Source organism: Chanos chanos, chromosome 3 (genome assembly GCF_902362185.1).
Source record: "Chanos chanos chromosome 3, fChaCha1.1, whole genome shotgun sequence".
Taxonomy (NCBI): domain Eukaryota; kingdom Metazoa; phylum Chordata; class Actinopteri; order Gonorynchiformes; family Chanidae; genus Chanos; species Chanos chanos.
The window spans coordinates 25,253,394-25,269,204 of record NC_044497.1 but is presented as its reverse complement, the minus strand read 5'-3'; positions in this window follow the sequence as shown (position 1 = coordinate 25,269,204).

Here is a 15,811-nt window from a genome sequence, read left to right as displayed (position 1 = left end):
TGTTTTGCCTGTGATTTTAAGAATGGAGAACCTTCTGCAGGGCTATGCAAAGCAATTTGTCTCGTAAATAAACATTTTTTCCCACTACAAAGACTTAGCACCTGCGTCTCCCCACACTCACACAAATACATGCTCGCACGCGGATCGTCTGCCTCAGTGGCGATGGAATTTTCCACAGAAAGAAAAAAAAAAGAAAAGTGGAGAAAAACTGTAATGCTCCAAATGGAATGCAAAAGGTCACCAGTAAATTTGCAGCCCTGGGGACTGGAGGGTCCAGCAGAGAGAAGGGGAGAGGGAGAGAGGCTGTATGTTTTATGGAGCCCTGGAGTTCTGTTAGACATGGCATACTCCACAAGGTCCATGATCTCAGAGCTAAGAGGAGCAGTGCTCACGCTCTCAGACACTGTGTGTGTGTATGTGTGTGTCACATTCAGTACAGGGGTAATTGTTCTGAGCCACTGGAACCAAACCAGAGCTGAGAAATAAAACCAGAGTGTGGGTATTCTGGGATAAATCTTCTGTTTTTGTGTGTGTGTTTCCATGGCCAAACCCAATCCCCTGACCAGAACCTGTCGTCTCAAATGCGAAGTGGGCTTTCAGGATTTACTGTATTTGTTTGTGTATCCGCTGCAGTCCTGTTCCCTCAAGTACCATCTGCAGGCTAAAAAAAGAGCCAGGGATTTTGGCCTTCTCTGCGTATTTATATATACACACACACACATGTTTGTGTGTTCGAAAGCTGAAACACAACTGGTAAGCTGAGTTGGTATCAGTAACTTTTTGGACAAAAGCACGCTCCAGAGGGTCGTCTCCATGGCAGAGGTTGGTTGTCTTACTGCACATTAGCCTGAATGGATGACTATCAAGGGGACCACTAAACAGCTGTTCTGGTGTATAGCTGGTGTAACGGCTATCGCAGTAAACCTGATCAGCACTGCACGACTGTCTCTCTCTCTCACACACACACATGCTCACAAACTCCATTCTCTCTAAAGCCTTCTCCCTTTGACAATCCCTATGTCGTTATAACCAGAAAATGTGGATTTGATTAGCCACAAGAACAGACGGGTTCTGTTTTGTTTTGGGAATGTGTGTTATGTTTAACCCAAGTCAAATTCACACACTCACTTGCTGATATGATGCAGGTAAAAGGGGAAACTGTGTATGAAGCACTGTATGAGAATGGCTCCATACAGTGTACTGTGTACAGCGCTATTTCACATGACCACCTATGCTTTGTTTTGAGGATATTTGTGCAGCTGCCCTCTGACTGCTCCACTCTGGGTCGTTGTCATGACACTACACCCTTAATTCCACACTGGGTTGTCGTCATGGCACTATACTCTTGGTGCTGCTGATGAGCAATGCAGCACTTTCCCTCAGTCACTGATCCGTAGAAAGGGTGATGGTGCAATGTTGCTGCTTTATTTTGGATCACTACCATGTTAAATACGCAGCAAAGCATCAGAAGCAACGGTCTCCTGCTCCTGCACACCCCCCCCCCCCAACCCCAACCTCTGGAAGCAGTCAGACTTGCACGTTTGAGCCCCCCCCCCCTCGCAACCCTGATCTCCTCTCCCTGGCCTGGGGAGAGAGTTATGGCAGCTATAAAAGGCAGATAATGCAGTGTTAACTAATTCTGTCTGCTCAGAGCTGATCTATCCTCCGCTCTAAATCTCCATGGCTCCAGTAAAATGCAAATGCTAATGCTTGCCCTCCGTGAGCTCATCTCATTTTGAACGGAGCTATTGGTAAGTGCTGGAGGAGAGAGGGGCGGGCTCCTCACAGAGTGGGATGTGAGGTTCGGCTAGTCAGAGATGGCACTGAAAGAATTTAATACAGTGGAACAGAACGCTGTGACAGAGACAGAGAGAGAGAGACTTTTGATAGTTGCCACTTGTGTGAATTTTTGGTGACAATATGAATTATGAATGACAATATGAATGAATTGCTGACAAAAATAAGATCAATGTAGAGGCACTGCTAGTCACTGTGGAGCAGTCCACAAGTCATTTTAAACAAGCCTTAAGCAAATCACCTAGGCTTTCAATATTAAAATCTGAAGGATTAAAAAAAGATTTCTCAAGAGAGACAAAAAAGAGAAAGAAAAAAAAATGAACAACTTCTCAAAATGTAATCATATTAAAAACTGAATCTCAATTATTTAATTTTTGGTCTGTTTATAGATTTGATTTCATTTTTCCATGCAGCGTTACCAGACAATGGAAAACATCCATGATTTCATACATTACTGATGTGAAGTGCTATTGGAACCAAACTCATTTTCTGAGCGACGTTACACATCCACACATTAACAATGTGTTTACAGTTGATGTTTATTTCCCACACAGCTTTGTTAGGACTCTGTCTTTCAGGGGTAGTTTTCCTGCTGCCCGTCAAATACCAGAGGATGGGAGGGTAATTAGACTGAGGATAAAACCATGTGCTATTTTCACTCTCATTCCTGTGTCATATTTGCTGGAACCTGCTGGGACTTCTAAATATTGATCTAGATCTATATTTCAATTACCAAATGGCATTTTTCTGCCCTCCCTTAACGACAGTTGATTTGTGCTCCTCTATAACTCTGAGCTTGTTCTATAATTAGACTGTAAATTAATTTCTGGGGGGTGGGGTGGAGGGGTGTTTGGGAGAGAAAGGGAATAAAGCTTAAATTGGCTGAAATCTTTAGATTAATAAACATTAAGATGCTATGAAGGGATTGAATTATTTGCCAGCAGTAGATTATTATCATGTGTCACCTTTAGCGATGGTTTCTGCCCTGTGAAATCAGGCCAGTCAGCCTCTCTGTCCATGTACTATTATGTTTTCAAAACAATATAGAAATTTTCTATTCATTTTATTACATTTCATTTCATTTCGTTTTTTAGTAGGCATTTTCATTTGCATTCAGTGAGTTCTATTTTATTTTAGAATGTTACACTAGGCGGTAAGTACACTGTTTTAACAGAGGAGGAGAAAAAAATCAAGTGATGTATCACTATGAACTGAAACAAATACAATTTGCTAATTAGATTTCCATAGGCACTAATCAGAGAGACAACGCAACCGCTTTAGCCAAAGCATTAGTTAAAACACAATGCTAATGTGGAGCGCTCTAAAAAGCACATTTATAATGATTCACCTGAAACACAGGCCACTGTCCCATGTTCAATTAATCCTAATGTTCTCTGGTCTGAAATTACATACTGCAACCACAGAGCCAGAACCACAACAACAAGCTATAAAGCGCTGTTTGTTCTAATCACAATGAATTCTGTGTCCTGTTAAAACGTACATCAGCCAGGCTTCAGTTATTGTTACAATGCCATTTGTAAGTAGAACAGTCAAAAACGACAAGTATTCCATGAGCTGAAGTGTGATGTGGAGCATAGTTAGTTGAGAGACTTTGTGAAGCTCTTGAAATATATTGGAAGTGAATGGTGATATTTACACTGACTGCTGGACCCTGGGCTGTTGAAGGACTGAAATAAGGGAGTTAGCCAAAGGTGCCCACCTGCTGTCTCCTCTCCTCTCCCATCACTCCCCTGACCCCAGACAACCATGCTGCATTATAGGTTTTTTTTTTTAGGGCCAGACTGGTGTCCCGTAATTTATGACAGCGACACATCGGCGCCATTTCGCGTTAAAAGTCATCTTGAGTTTCCTGGCTGTGTAGAAGTGTGCGGAGTGCTAATCCGCTCACATTCAGAGCAGACACGATCCGACCCTAACCCAGTGCCGCCCACTGTGACTGCCAGGTTGCCCGCCGCTGACTGCCAGGGTGCCTGTGACTGACCAAAGCTGCCAGCCATATATGGGCATGACACAGCACAATAAAGCGTCTAATCTTACAAACTTAGGGCGTTCTGTTTCTTTAGACAAACTTTTGATCCAGCTGCATGTATAGAACAGCTGTTTGTGCCTTTGCAGGGAGACGCACATCTGTTATATGCAAAAACCAGCACATCATCTGTGTCTCAATTGTAAACTGTCCAGAGAGTGATTTATGTTAGTTTGGGGGGGGGGGGGGGGGGGGGGTAAACATTCATTTTGAATTTTGGATTTCAGCGCCAAAAAACCATGAAATCCCTTGCTTAGGCAGGACAGACATTTGACTTATGGTAAGACTGAGCCCTCAAGATCATTGCTGTACAACAAAAAAAGACAAAAAAAAAACCCACCAAAAAACAAAACAGAACAAAAAAGGAAAAACTGAAAAAAATGAGTTTGGCAAGATGGAAATCGGTATGAGGATTCCAGAAGTGACTCCAAAATGAAAACTCCACAAGAGATGTGTTTTTGCTCATTCTCCTTTGGAAACAGATTCTGCAGTATGCTGGTTTCTGGCTTTGGAGCAATGTCAAAAACAAGATGTACTCACGAAAACCTTTGTAATATGATGCTGGAGAAAAAGAAGAGATAAATTAGATGAGGAGGTGAGAAAGGTCCAGTGGAGTGGATTGTCTCTTACACATCAGCACATTCAAAACCTCTCACCATCACATCATCTCCTTCCTCAGAAGCTCTCTAATTCTCCTCCTCAGCAGCAGTTTCCCCCTCTCTGTGGGACTCAGATGTACCAAACAGTCTCGCCTTCGGTCCAGAAAATGTGAAAGAATCTGGATGGAAGAGTGAACAGATGGTCTTTCCACCAGACACATCCCATTTCTCTCTCTCTCTCTCTCTCTCTGTCTCTGGCTATCTCTGTCTCATTCTCCCCTTCCCTCCATTCTCTTCTCCCTTCAAACACAAGTACATGGCAGCTTGGCCTCCCAGAGAAATGCATCTTCCCTCTTCCAGTGGTATAAATCTGTTTTTGTGGCCCTGGGATGGGTGTTGTTATGTAAGTGATACAGAAAGGTTTAATGGACCATTTTAGCAGACTTTATGGGAAGAAGAAGAATACGTGGGGAGAAAAAAGGACAGTATCCTGTGTGACTGCTCTCATTCCTTTGATTATGGCATGTCCCTCCTGGCACCATTTTAGCCTGCTGCAGAAAAGCTTATGATGAATGGTGTGGGAGGGGCGGAGATCTTTAACATATCGTGATGGAGACACAAACCATACTTTCAGGTCACACATGTTCATTTTGATCAATGACTCTCTCTCTGGCATCCCACTGTTAATCAGATATCTTATCAGCTGAGGAAGGGGAAAAAGACCCCTCAGTTTAAATGTCTGACAGTGTTACATTCCACAAAACTAGAATATTTATGGTTTTCTATCAGAGAGATCACATTCACAAAACATATGTCCATGGAGGAATTTGCATAACAACCCTTTTAAGAGCATGCTAAGTAAGAAAACCTCAAACGATAGCCTTTAAAGAGGAGGCCAAACTATGTGAAAATCTATGTCAGATGTGTTGCCTTGGCAACGGCAAGGTCAGCAGAGGTCTGTCTCTGTTGGAACATTTCATCTGTTTCCTATAGCTGCTCCTTATCTTCTGATGGGTGTGGGGGATGGGACGCGGCAGTGGTGCTGCTGCTGCGTCCACTTACTGCCCGCTCACGATTCCAGCTGCCCACCAAGCCTGACGCCTCTGAAATTTCCAACACCTGCTGCGCCTCGTTTTCCTACGTCAATCCAGGTGCTCGGTTCGCTAATCACCTCATAAGGCTCGAGGGCTCACACCAGACGTTCACTCTGCCTGAAACAGGGACAACGCTGTAGCCACGCCACGCAAACCGAACAGTTCACCGCTAAATTGAGGAACAGATTAAGGCTCCCATTTGCAGATGTCACGAAAGCAGTGTGCGTGTATTTTAATTGTTTGTTTTCCCCGAGCATCACACATAGCCCAATTTTGTTTTTAGTCTACACCAACTAGGCTAAATGAATTCTTGCAAACTCTAAAATTCCTTTCAAGTTTCATTAAATCCATCGACGTAACTGGATCAGAATCAAAGCTCATGTGAAAAACATAATTGAACTTCATTATTGCATTGTACAACTGGAATAACGTCTGTGTTTGGTTACCGTATTGTTTGATCATAGCAGTTTTAATAACACATGGTTTTGTCTTGTGTACAGCGGTGATTTGGCAAAGGTTCGTGTCAACCGACTGTTGTGGCTATCAGCATGCTGCCCCCTGGCCTCCTTCATGGGAATATCAATTTGTTTAGCAGACATGTTGAACCATTCGAAATGAAATGATGGGTATTGGAAATAAAACTTAACAGCAAATTATGAGTGCACCCCACCTCTTCCAGCCCGTGAGCAGTTTTGTCAGAGACACGTTGGAAAACAAGCTGTGTTGGCAGACTCTTGTTACTATATCACAGCTGTGTCACTAGCGGGACCGAGGCCAAGCGTGACTTTAAATAGAGTAACGAGCTCACAATGAAGACAAACTGCATAGTTAAGAGCATGTTTTCTGTTGTAAATTACCAAATGTATAAATAATGTACTTATGTTTTGATATTCACAACTCATTGACTTTTACTGTTTACATTCCACCGGAGCACTGTAATTAGAGCCAGCGGTTGGAAGGTGTTGAGTAAATATATAGCAACTCTGCTCCACTTTTATTTACTTTGCTCAAAACTTGCGGCTATAATAAAATATGCTTTTAATAAATTAGGGGTTTTTTTTTATGAAGCACAGACATATATTCTGGAATATATGACAGCTTCTCCGGTCTCAGTTATACGATCTGATTAATGGAATCAATTTAAATTAAATATTGTTTCCTGTGGGTTTATTAACGGCACAATTTATTCAACAACTGAAAATGATAAGTAAAAGACACACCTATACAAGCTTTGCTTGTCTTAGAGACGCTTCATACTTTATTTACATATTCAAGTCTGACTGATTGACTTTTTTCTATCCATCAATATGTGAGTGAAAAAAAACTACTGAATAAATAAGACATAAAAACAAGTGAAGTTTTTGACTTTGTTATTACATTGGTTTTTCGACAAACCTGCCACGTGCACAGAAGCAATAGTAGTTTGGGGGATGAATGCAAAGAAGGGAAACTACATGTCCCCCATTTCGACGGCGACATAAGCCAATTGTATTCTTTGCATAATACAACCTAAATATGACCACAAGGTGGCGCTATTAGACGTCAGTTAAATTCACAATATCTCGGTTGCGTTTCATTTTTCATGGCAATATCAATATGGATTTTATAAAGTACTGAAATTCATTCTAGAAAATTTATATCCCTTCTGCTCACAGTCGAGTCCAATCGAAACGTTTAACTTCATTAATTTCAGTGCACCTTTCTTTTCATTAATGTAAATTATTTACTGTATAAAAGAAATTGTTATGCGGCTGAGCAAGTGCAGCCAGATACTTAAATGCCTACTATAAACGATCGAAGGACGTTCGCTACATAACTATAAATAGAGTAAGGAAAAACATACATTCCCCACCTTACCCGCAGTGATGCAACACCTCCTCTACGGGCGAGCACTATGGGCACTGTCCTATTTATGGAAGTTGTTTAAATTTCACAAGTTCTTCACCTGCATGACAACACATGTCTGTGATCTGGTTTGTCTACGAATGAGATTATACACTAAAATGTAATTTTACAAGGACATTATAAGAACTAATCAACAAATTGTATGTGAAAGAGTGTATAAGCTGTTAATCACAGCAACTGTGCTGTATCACTTCTACATCACACACACACACCACACACACACACACACACGCACACACACACACACACACACACACAGATAAACATCATCGTCATTTTACTCTCAGGTTTGGACAAGTGTCGGAGCGAGTAGTGTGAGGTCCTTTCAACTGGAACTGCTTTTGAACAATACAACCACCACACAAACATTGCTCAACTGTGGCATTACATTATTACCACAGAGAATCTATTGTAAAAGGGGTTTGTTGTGAAATGTCACTTAAATGTAACCTTAAAAATGCGAAATCACAAATCATCATCATCATCATCATCATTATTATTATTATTATTATTATTAATTTATCAATTTATGTATTTGTTTGTTTATTTGTTTATTTATTTTTGGCGCAACAGTGGACGTACTCTATCTTTGCTGCCACAATTTTTGCGACTGTGGGTTATCTTTTGATCACCAGGTGGAGCCCTAATGCTGCAGAATGTGTTAGGGCACAGACCTGCACCTCCAAATTCAACGCTGTTTGGCAAGTAGTGGAAGGTAACTTTAACGTACTATATATACTAATGCGTACAGTTTAATTTTTAAAATGATCTTTAATTAGATTAGCCAAAGCCCAAATGTAAACATTTTGCGGAGGCCTCTCTGTTGGTTGTGCCGCCAAATCCACGCGCTGCACGCAAGTGTTACATTTGTTGGAAGCGTCAGACGTCAGACGTCAGATTTTGAAACAGGTGCATATATGTAAGATAATATACTGGTCACACTCGTTGCAACCTTCCCATAATACACTAAAATAAAACGAGGCATTCGGGGCAACTTTAATCGCCAGGTTTATTCATCTCTTTTACAGTAAGTTGTTTGCAGGTGCTGAAAGAATATCTTCTCTAAAATACAGAAATAGTCTAAGGAAATTTTATTTAGACTCCAGTGCACCGGGAAGCCCACAGAATAAACTGTTTTAAAACGGTGTTGGTCACTGGCAGATATAATGACGCATATCATCTCCTGATAAAAAAAAACCCATTTCTGTATCTCAGCAGTTAGAGTAATCCTCAGGCAATTATTCATCTGCAGGCCTTGTTTTTTTTAATGAAAATAAAATATTTGCTGGGGGTCAGATGTAGTGCCCTGGTTTATGTTCACTGTGAATCCGGTCAAAGATTTGACAGATTTCATCACTGACTTGTTTTTTTTTTATATATATTGATGTGGTGGTTATCAATGGGATAACTATCTTCTTCGATAATAAAAATCACGTCTCCAAATACCGACACATCAAAAAGGCGATTTATATTGACAGGAGAAAGATTACCATTTAAACGTTTTGAATGCGTATTTGCTCGAGTTTGACTGCCTTAGTGTTTCACGCCGTGCTGTAGATTATTAATATGCAGAAGACATGGAATAGGAGACTCTTTTTCATGACCGTGGCCGAACCATTCTCAGAACTCGCTTTCTGATCTCCTGCTGACAAATGCTGCGGTTTTTGGGTTTGACATCAAATGAAAATGGTGTGACCTGAGTTAGGCTACATGTCACGTGAGGTCTCACGTCAGGCCTGCTCACGGCTTTTAGACTTTCTCTGAATGTTTCAAAGGACATCGGGGTGGCCTTGTGGTCAAACATATTAGGGTTTTTCCAGTCACAGATATTCTTGTTCTTTCACCCTGTGTTCCATGAAGAGTTGGACAAATAAAGGATTTAAGGAGACATGGTGGGAAACTGCAAACCCAAAGTCACTCTTTTCCATTCTTCCCACAAATCACATGGCACATTTTAGCTTCAACATATTTCTCTCCCAATAACCTCACTTTAAAGAAGTGATTTCCAGAGAGGACGGGATTAAAATAATTTCTGTTGAAAATGTAAAAGCACATTATATCAGCGGAATGCCCTCAGATGCACCCTGCCTGATTGTCTTTTGTATTTGTTTTGCTTCTGATCTGAGTCATCAGCCTACAATACAGCGTGAATTCCCAGTTTTTCGTGCCAAACCACAAGTACTAGATCAACCTGTGATGTGGCGAAACTGTGAATTAGAAGTTGATGGTGTGAAGAAAGAAACAAGGAATCTCATTCTTATTTTGTTATATCTTGCTCTGAAGTGGTTCGCAACAGGAAAATTAGTATTTAACATGCAGAAATAGCTTCTACTGCACAAGAAAACGAGCGTTTGTAGTGTTCTGCATATTACTGTGCATCATCTTATTTACTTCATTCACAGATAGGGATATATCGCTTACAGAATAATCTAGCATTATTTTTATGGTCTAAAACTTCCAAGCTTTGGTGAAAGTGCTTACAATGTATTTAACACACCTTAAAGCGTGCCCGTTTGCGTGTGTCCTTGACGGTGATAGGCAGTAAAGCAGGAGTGGATGCTTTTTTTGCATTGAATAGAGGTAGATCATGATTGTATTTAGAGCCGATGTAAAGATATATACATTTGCATTTTGGAGGTAACTTGTGTACTTTAGAGGGCATGGTCTTATTTTGATAACATATCAAACGTTTAGGACAAACAGTGAAAAAATATAGTTAATATACTATCATGAACCTTTGGAATAGGACCACCTCTATTTTATTTCATTTGTTTGATACAAGCCATGGGAGAGAGTGCAGGAATGTACAGTAACTGGTGATTTACCGAAGCGCTTGTAGCATTACTTTTTCACCTCAAGGTGGTGCAGTTGCCAGCATACTGCTGCTTATTTTGGCGTCATGTATTCTGTTAGACTTGTCTACACATCACTTTGAATTCCCCTCTCTTCCTAACAATGGTTTCAACTGTTCAACCTTATTTGCATGTCCTCCTGACTTAGAGCTGTTTGTGCAAAAAGTCTGTTTGGTGCTAAATTCCCAAACGCTCTCCTTTAAGGTGGTGCCAGTTTGCCCTTCAAGATTTAGCGATTAGATTTTTTTCTCCCACATTCTCATGGAAAGAGTTGGAGAGAGAGGTGACCAGTGGACCTCATAGGCCCCTCGTAGATAAATCACCCTTATGGGACAAAGATACGTCCCACCAAGTGAGAGAGAAGAGGAATGAGGGCAGCGCGATTTATGACAGACGTGCGGAACCTTGATGTTCCAGCGCGCTGTTGCTGCGGAGGGTTTGGACTACGCCTCAGGCTTGGATCATGTCTGCAGGAGTCTATGAGTAAAGTCCACTGTAGGTCTGTGCGTGAACGTTAACAGTCATCACGTCTCGATCATCTCTATTTTTGAGTTTCTGAAGCTCAACTCAAGCCCCCAGCGTTAAAACACTTTTATTCACACTCCATCATACAAACATGCACGCACATGGGCTAACACACACACACACACACACGCACGCACACCTCTTTCAAACCTCGTTCATCTTCTCCGTGCTGGAGCTTTCTCTCTGCGGTGCTGAAATATGGAACAGAGCCCTGCTACATGTTAGTGTTAGAGATAGCGGCAGGTGTAAATTACACAGGAGGTTCTGGCCGACCTTATTTACGACAGGCCTGTCAGGTGTTTAGGTGTCAGAGCGAGATGTGCAGCTTAAAACATTTACTTCAACGTAAATCAATGCCTGCACGCCACGTCCGTTTGCGCTGTGTGTGTTTATGCTTTTACATCTCTGTTTTTGCAAAACGTTATTCCCTAATGCGCGTTATGATAAACTCAGGAAATCAGTCAGGGAATTCTCTACATGAGGTCGCGAATGGCGAAAAGGACCAAAGCTGGCCTGACCCTCTGGACCTAAATGCCGGTTACATCCTGTGTCTCACAACGGCAGTGTTTACTAATCTTGGTCTATTTGTAGCGGATTAATGTTTTTATACAGTGCTAACACACCTGGGTGAACTTAAAGAACTAACGCCAAAACCTTCCTCTTTTATTAGTCTACTCTAGAGTGTTTGCAGAGAGTTCGAACAAAAAATTTACCGGCACGTGAATTAAAAAAGAAAAAACGTCATAAAGCGCCAAATAAGAAGATCGCAGCTTCTAATCGGATATGGTTACAGATCATGCTACAGATTACCAGGGTCCTCTCACAGACTGCAATTTTCGAGTCAGTGAAATCACTTCTGTCGGTAATTTGAACGTGTTCACTACACTTTGTTCCAGCGCTCCCCTAACATACCATTGAGTACTTCTCTCTGAGTACAATAAAGCTGCACCTGCTTTTGGCCTTTCTGAATGGACCCAGGTTGATTAATTGGTCGAAGACACTGAATATGAAACATTAACAAGGCCTGAATGAGTCACTGAAACACAAAACCAGGACAAAGGCTTGGAAAAGTTTGTGTTAAAGCATAAGGGGTGTTGATTCTGTACCCACGGGCGTTTATGGTTCTCTCGCTACTTAATGCTGGGATTATTTTGGAAATGGAGAAGGCCCTCAAATAGCAAATGGAAGAGATATCTTTCTAGCATGTGCTCATATATGTTACCGTGAGCTGACATAACTTGCCGGGGCATTGGTTACTTATGAGGTTACGTATTCCCAAATCTGTGCTAACCTACTAGCGCTGGACTGTTAATCTACATTTAGCAAATTGCGCTGGACTCTTTGTCTGTCAGGCGTGTTGTGAGTGTCTTGCCCCTAGCTCTAGCATGTCTCATATGACAGTAAGAGGACATGGACTATGGCGTTTTGTTCCTTTAAGTGGTTGAGTGGCTGGCTCTTCAGAGGATGACAGGATACAGGGGGACAAACACTCCTCTACTGCTGCAGGCAGGTAAATCTGTGCTCTCCAGTAACACAGTCTCTACCTCCGCTCACCCAGAAACAGATTTATGGCACTGTATGTGTGTGTGTGTGTGTGTGTGAGTGAGTGAGAGAGAATGTCCCATGGCTCTTTGGGTTTTATTCATTTACACATTCTTCCATCGTTTCATTTTTTGCTCTCACACATTGTACTCCACCCTCCTGTCATGTGGTCCTATCTTCATCCCTCTCTGTGCTTGTTGTTCAGCAGCACATCCTTACACTCCTCTTTCCTGTGCCATGTAGTTCCTCTTTCTCCTCCTTTCTCCTCCTTGTCTCCTTCCCCAGGCTGTAAAGCACACTTGGGGCAGGGGGTGGGGGGTGGGTGTAAATAACGACCCACTCTTCACTGGGTTATTTCCTGGGGCCCCACACACCAGACTCAACAAAAAGCAGTGTAAAAGAGACAGAGGGAGACAGAGAGTGAGAGTGCCAGAAAGAGAGCAAGAGAGAGAGAGAGAGAGAGAGAGAGAGAGAGAGAGAGGGAGGAATAAGTAGGCCTTTGCTCTGTTTAGACAGTGCAGTGAAAACAACCCAGAATGCTATGAACACCCTGACTGGCTGCAGTCATGTTTTCTATGTGTGTTTATGTGTGTGTGTGTGTGTGTGTGTGTGCACATGTGTGTTGCATTCTTTCCCCAGGGTTTGGATCTTACTGAATGACCCACCACACACACACACACACACACACACACACACACACATCCCTTAATGGGCTTCCAGACATGCTTGTTCTCACTCCATGCTTACCCTTGTTTCTCTGGCCCTTCCTCTCCAGCGTCTGCTTTACTGCACTTGATTCTAAGCGCGTTCATTCCTGAGATGGTTTAGATAGCAGCTGCAGCTCAATTGCCCGCCATAAAGCATCGGCAAGAGCGCTGTGGTGTCTCTGTGTGTGTGTGTGTGTGTGTGTGTGTGTGTGTACGCGCGTGTGTGTGTGCGTGTGTGTGTGTGTACGCGCGTGTGTGTGTGCGTGCGCATGGTGCAGCACTAGTTTGAGATGACCATTTCATTGCAAATTTCCACACTTAACGTTTAATGTTTTTAGTCTTTTATTGACCGCAGACATGAGTTTGGTTGTTTGAAATGAAAGCGATCATTAGCCTTCTTTTATCAGAGGTGGTGAAATTTTCTCTTTTTTGTGTGTTGTTATGAGATTATGATTTAGAGATTATTTTCAGTTCATGATTTTATGATGTGATATCATCTGTAATGAAAGTCTGTACATTGAAGTGTTACTGCTGATAAATATTACCTTTAAAGAGAGTACCACTTTTTGACTGTAGAGGGCAACATTGCAAAAGGGTAGAGGAGATGTAGGCCTATGTGTGTGCTTCTCTTTCTCTCTCTCTCTCTCTCTCTGTCCGTCTGTGTATGCATATGTGTGTGAATGTTTACACGTGTGCACTGATGTTAGATGTTCTCAGCCTTATTCCTTATTATATCTTAAAGGCCTATAAACTTTTTGGAAACACACTAGCATATTCTTATGTGCATGGGTACTAATCCATACAGTTGGAAATATTTCACAGAACTATATGTTTTTTCTCCCCATTTCATTACTGCTTTTTTGTGATGACTGTAAAAGATTGATTAAAGTGATTGAAGGTAAGTTTAACATGAGATTAAACTGGGAACATTGTACGAACCTGCATGATCTGTTAGTATCTCTCCCTTATGTAAATATTCAGAGGGATGTACGAGTACATACATATCTAAATATTTTGTTTGAAAACATTCAACAGACACTCATGTGCTTGTTCATTCAAAGCACTGGTGGAATGTGAGAAACTGCCTCATTCTCTGAATACCATGAGCAGGTGTTTTATCTTGTGATCAGGCGTGCGGTTACTGACTCATTTCTCATTGAAGCAAACAACTCTTTATGATGGAGCTCGTCCCTGTGTTGCTTCATAAAGCACTCAGTCTGTGGTTAAACTTGTTTTCCGTATTCTAAAATGCCTTTTTTTTTTAAACCTCCACTTATTGTTCTCAGACTGACCACTAGGTGGGGTATCATTTGGAATTGGGAGGTCTTGGGGGTAAAGCTCAGATTTTTCTTCTTCTTCTTCTTCTTCTTCTTCTTCTTCTTCTTCTTTCTTTTCTTCTTCTTTTTCTTCTTCTTCTTCTTTTTTTCATCCATCCACATTAAGGTAAGCGTGTTGATGTACCATGGCCAAATGAGAAGAAGGAAATGAAAATGAGGCAGAAAGGCTTTTGCTGCATGCAGAGCCTAATGAAGTTCACCTCTTCACTACATTAGCAACAAAACAGCAGAGGAAAAGAGGCAGAACGCCGCAATTCAGAATCACGAGAACATGATGGACAGAGAGAGAAAGAGTGATGGAGAGACAGGGAAATAGCAGATATGAAGGAAATAACAGGGCTTAATTGTCAGAGAATGGATTGTTTTCCTCCCCTAAGATATGACAGCATTTCCTTATTGTTTAATAGTATATTCCTGTAGTTGAGGAGTGCAGAGAAAGACTGCAGAGGAGTTGTAACTGTTTATCACATTTAAAGAGGGAGAGTCCAATGCTCATTTTCCTTATTAACTATTTAGGTTGGCTGCTCTGAGCAAGTCCTGTGCTCCTGTGGTTAACTTGTCCTGTTAAATCTATGCTTAGTAGCGTAATTCTGGGTATATTTGCACAGAATCTGCAGTTTGTGTTTTTTTCTTTAACTAAAAAAATCCTTTGAGTGTGTCTGTTTCACAGGCTGAAAGATCTTAGGCTCAAGTCCATGTGCATCTAATTCCTGCTTTTCCACCTCTGTAGAAAGAATGTGGACTGATTTATGTTTCCTGCATGTGCTGAATGCACACAACCCGCACGCATGCGCTCTCTCTCCCTCTCTCTCTTTCCCTCTTTCTCCTTCTCTCCCTAACTCTCCCCCTGTCTCCCTCTCTTTCTCCCATGCACACACACACACACACACACACACACACGTGCGCAAATACACACACACATATATCCAAATACTAAGGCAAAGATCGAATGGGAAGGCAATCAGTAAGGATGAGCCTATTAAATGTTATAGAAACATATAAAAGAACTGCTCAGATCAATTCCAGGGGAGCATACTGCCCTCTGCTCTTTGACTCTATACTCACACTACTGTCTGCCTGCTGTAAACAGACACTCAGGACTGCTAACACTTTTTCAATCATGTGCACACAACCTGCATGCACACACACACACACACACACACACACACACACACACACACACACACACACAGACAGACATGCATGCAAACAGACATGCGAATGCATGCATCCATGCGTGTGCATGCAAACATGCAGACACATGCCTGCATGTGCTGCCCAGAGCGGTGGTTTGTTGTTTCCATGTTGTCTCTGTGCTTTGGCTTGTGGAGCTGTCAGCAATGCTGATCGATGGCCTTTTACTGCTTCCCTTGGATTATCAGCCGAGTTCAACGGGAGGGGAAGGT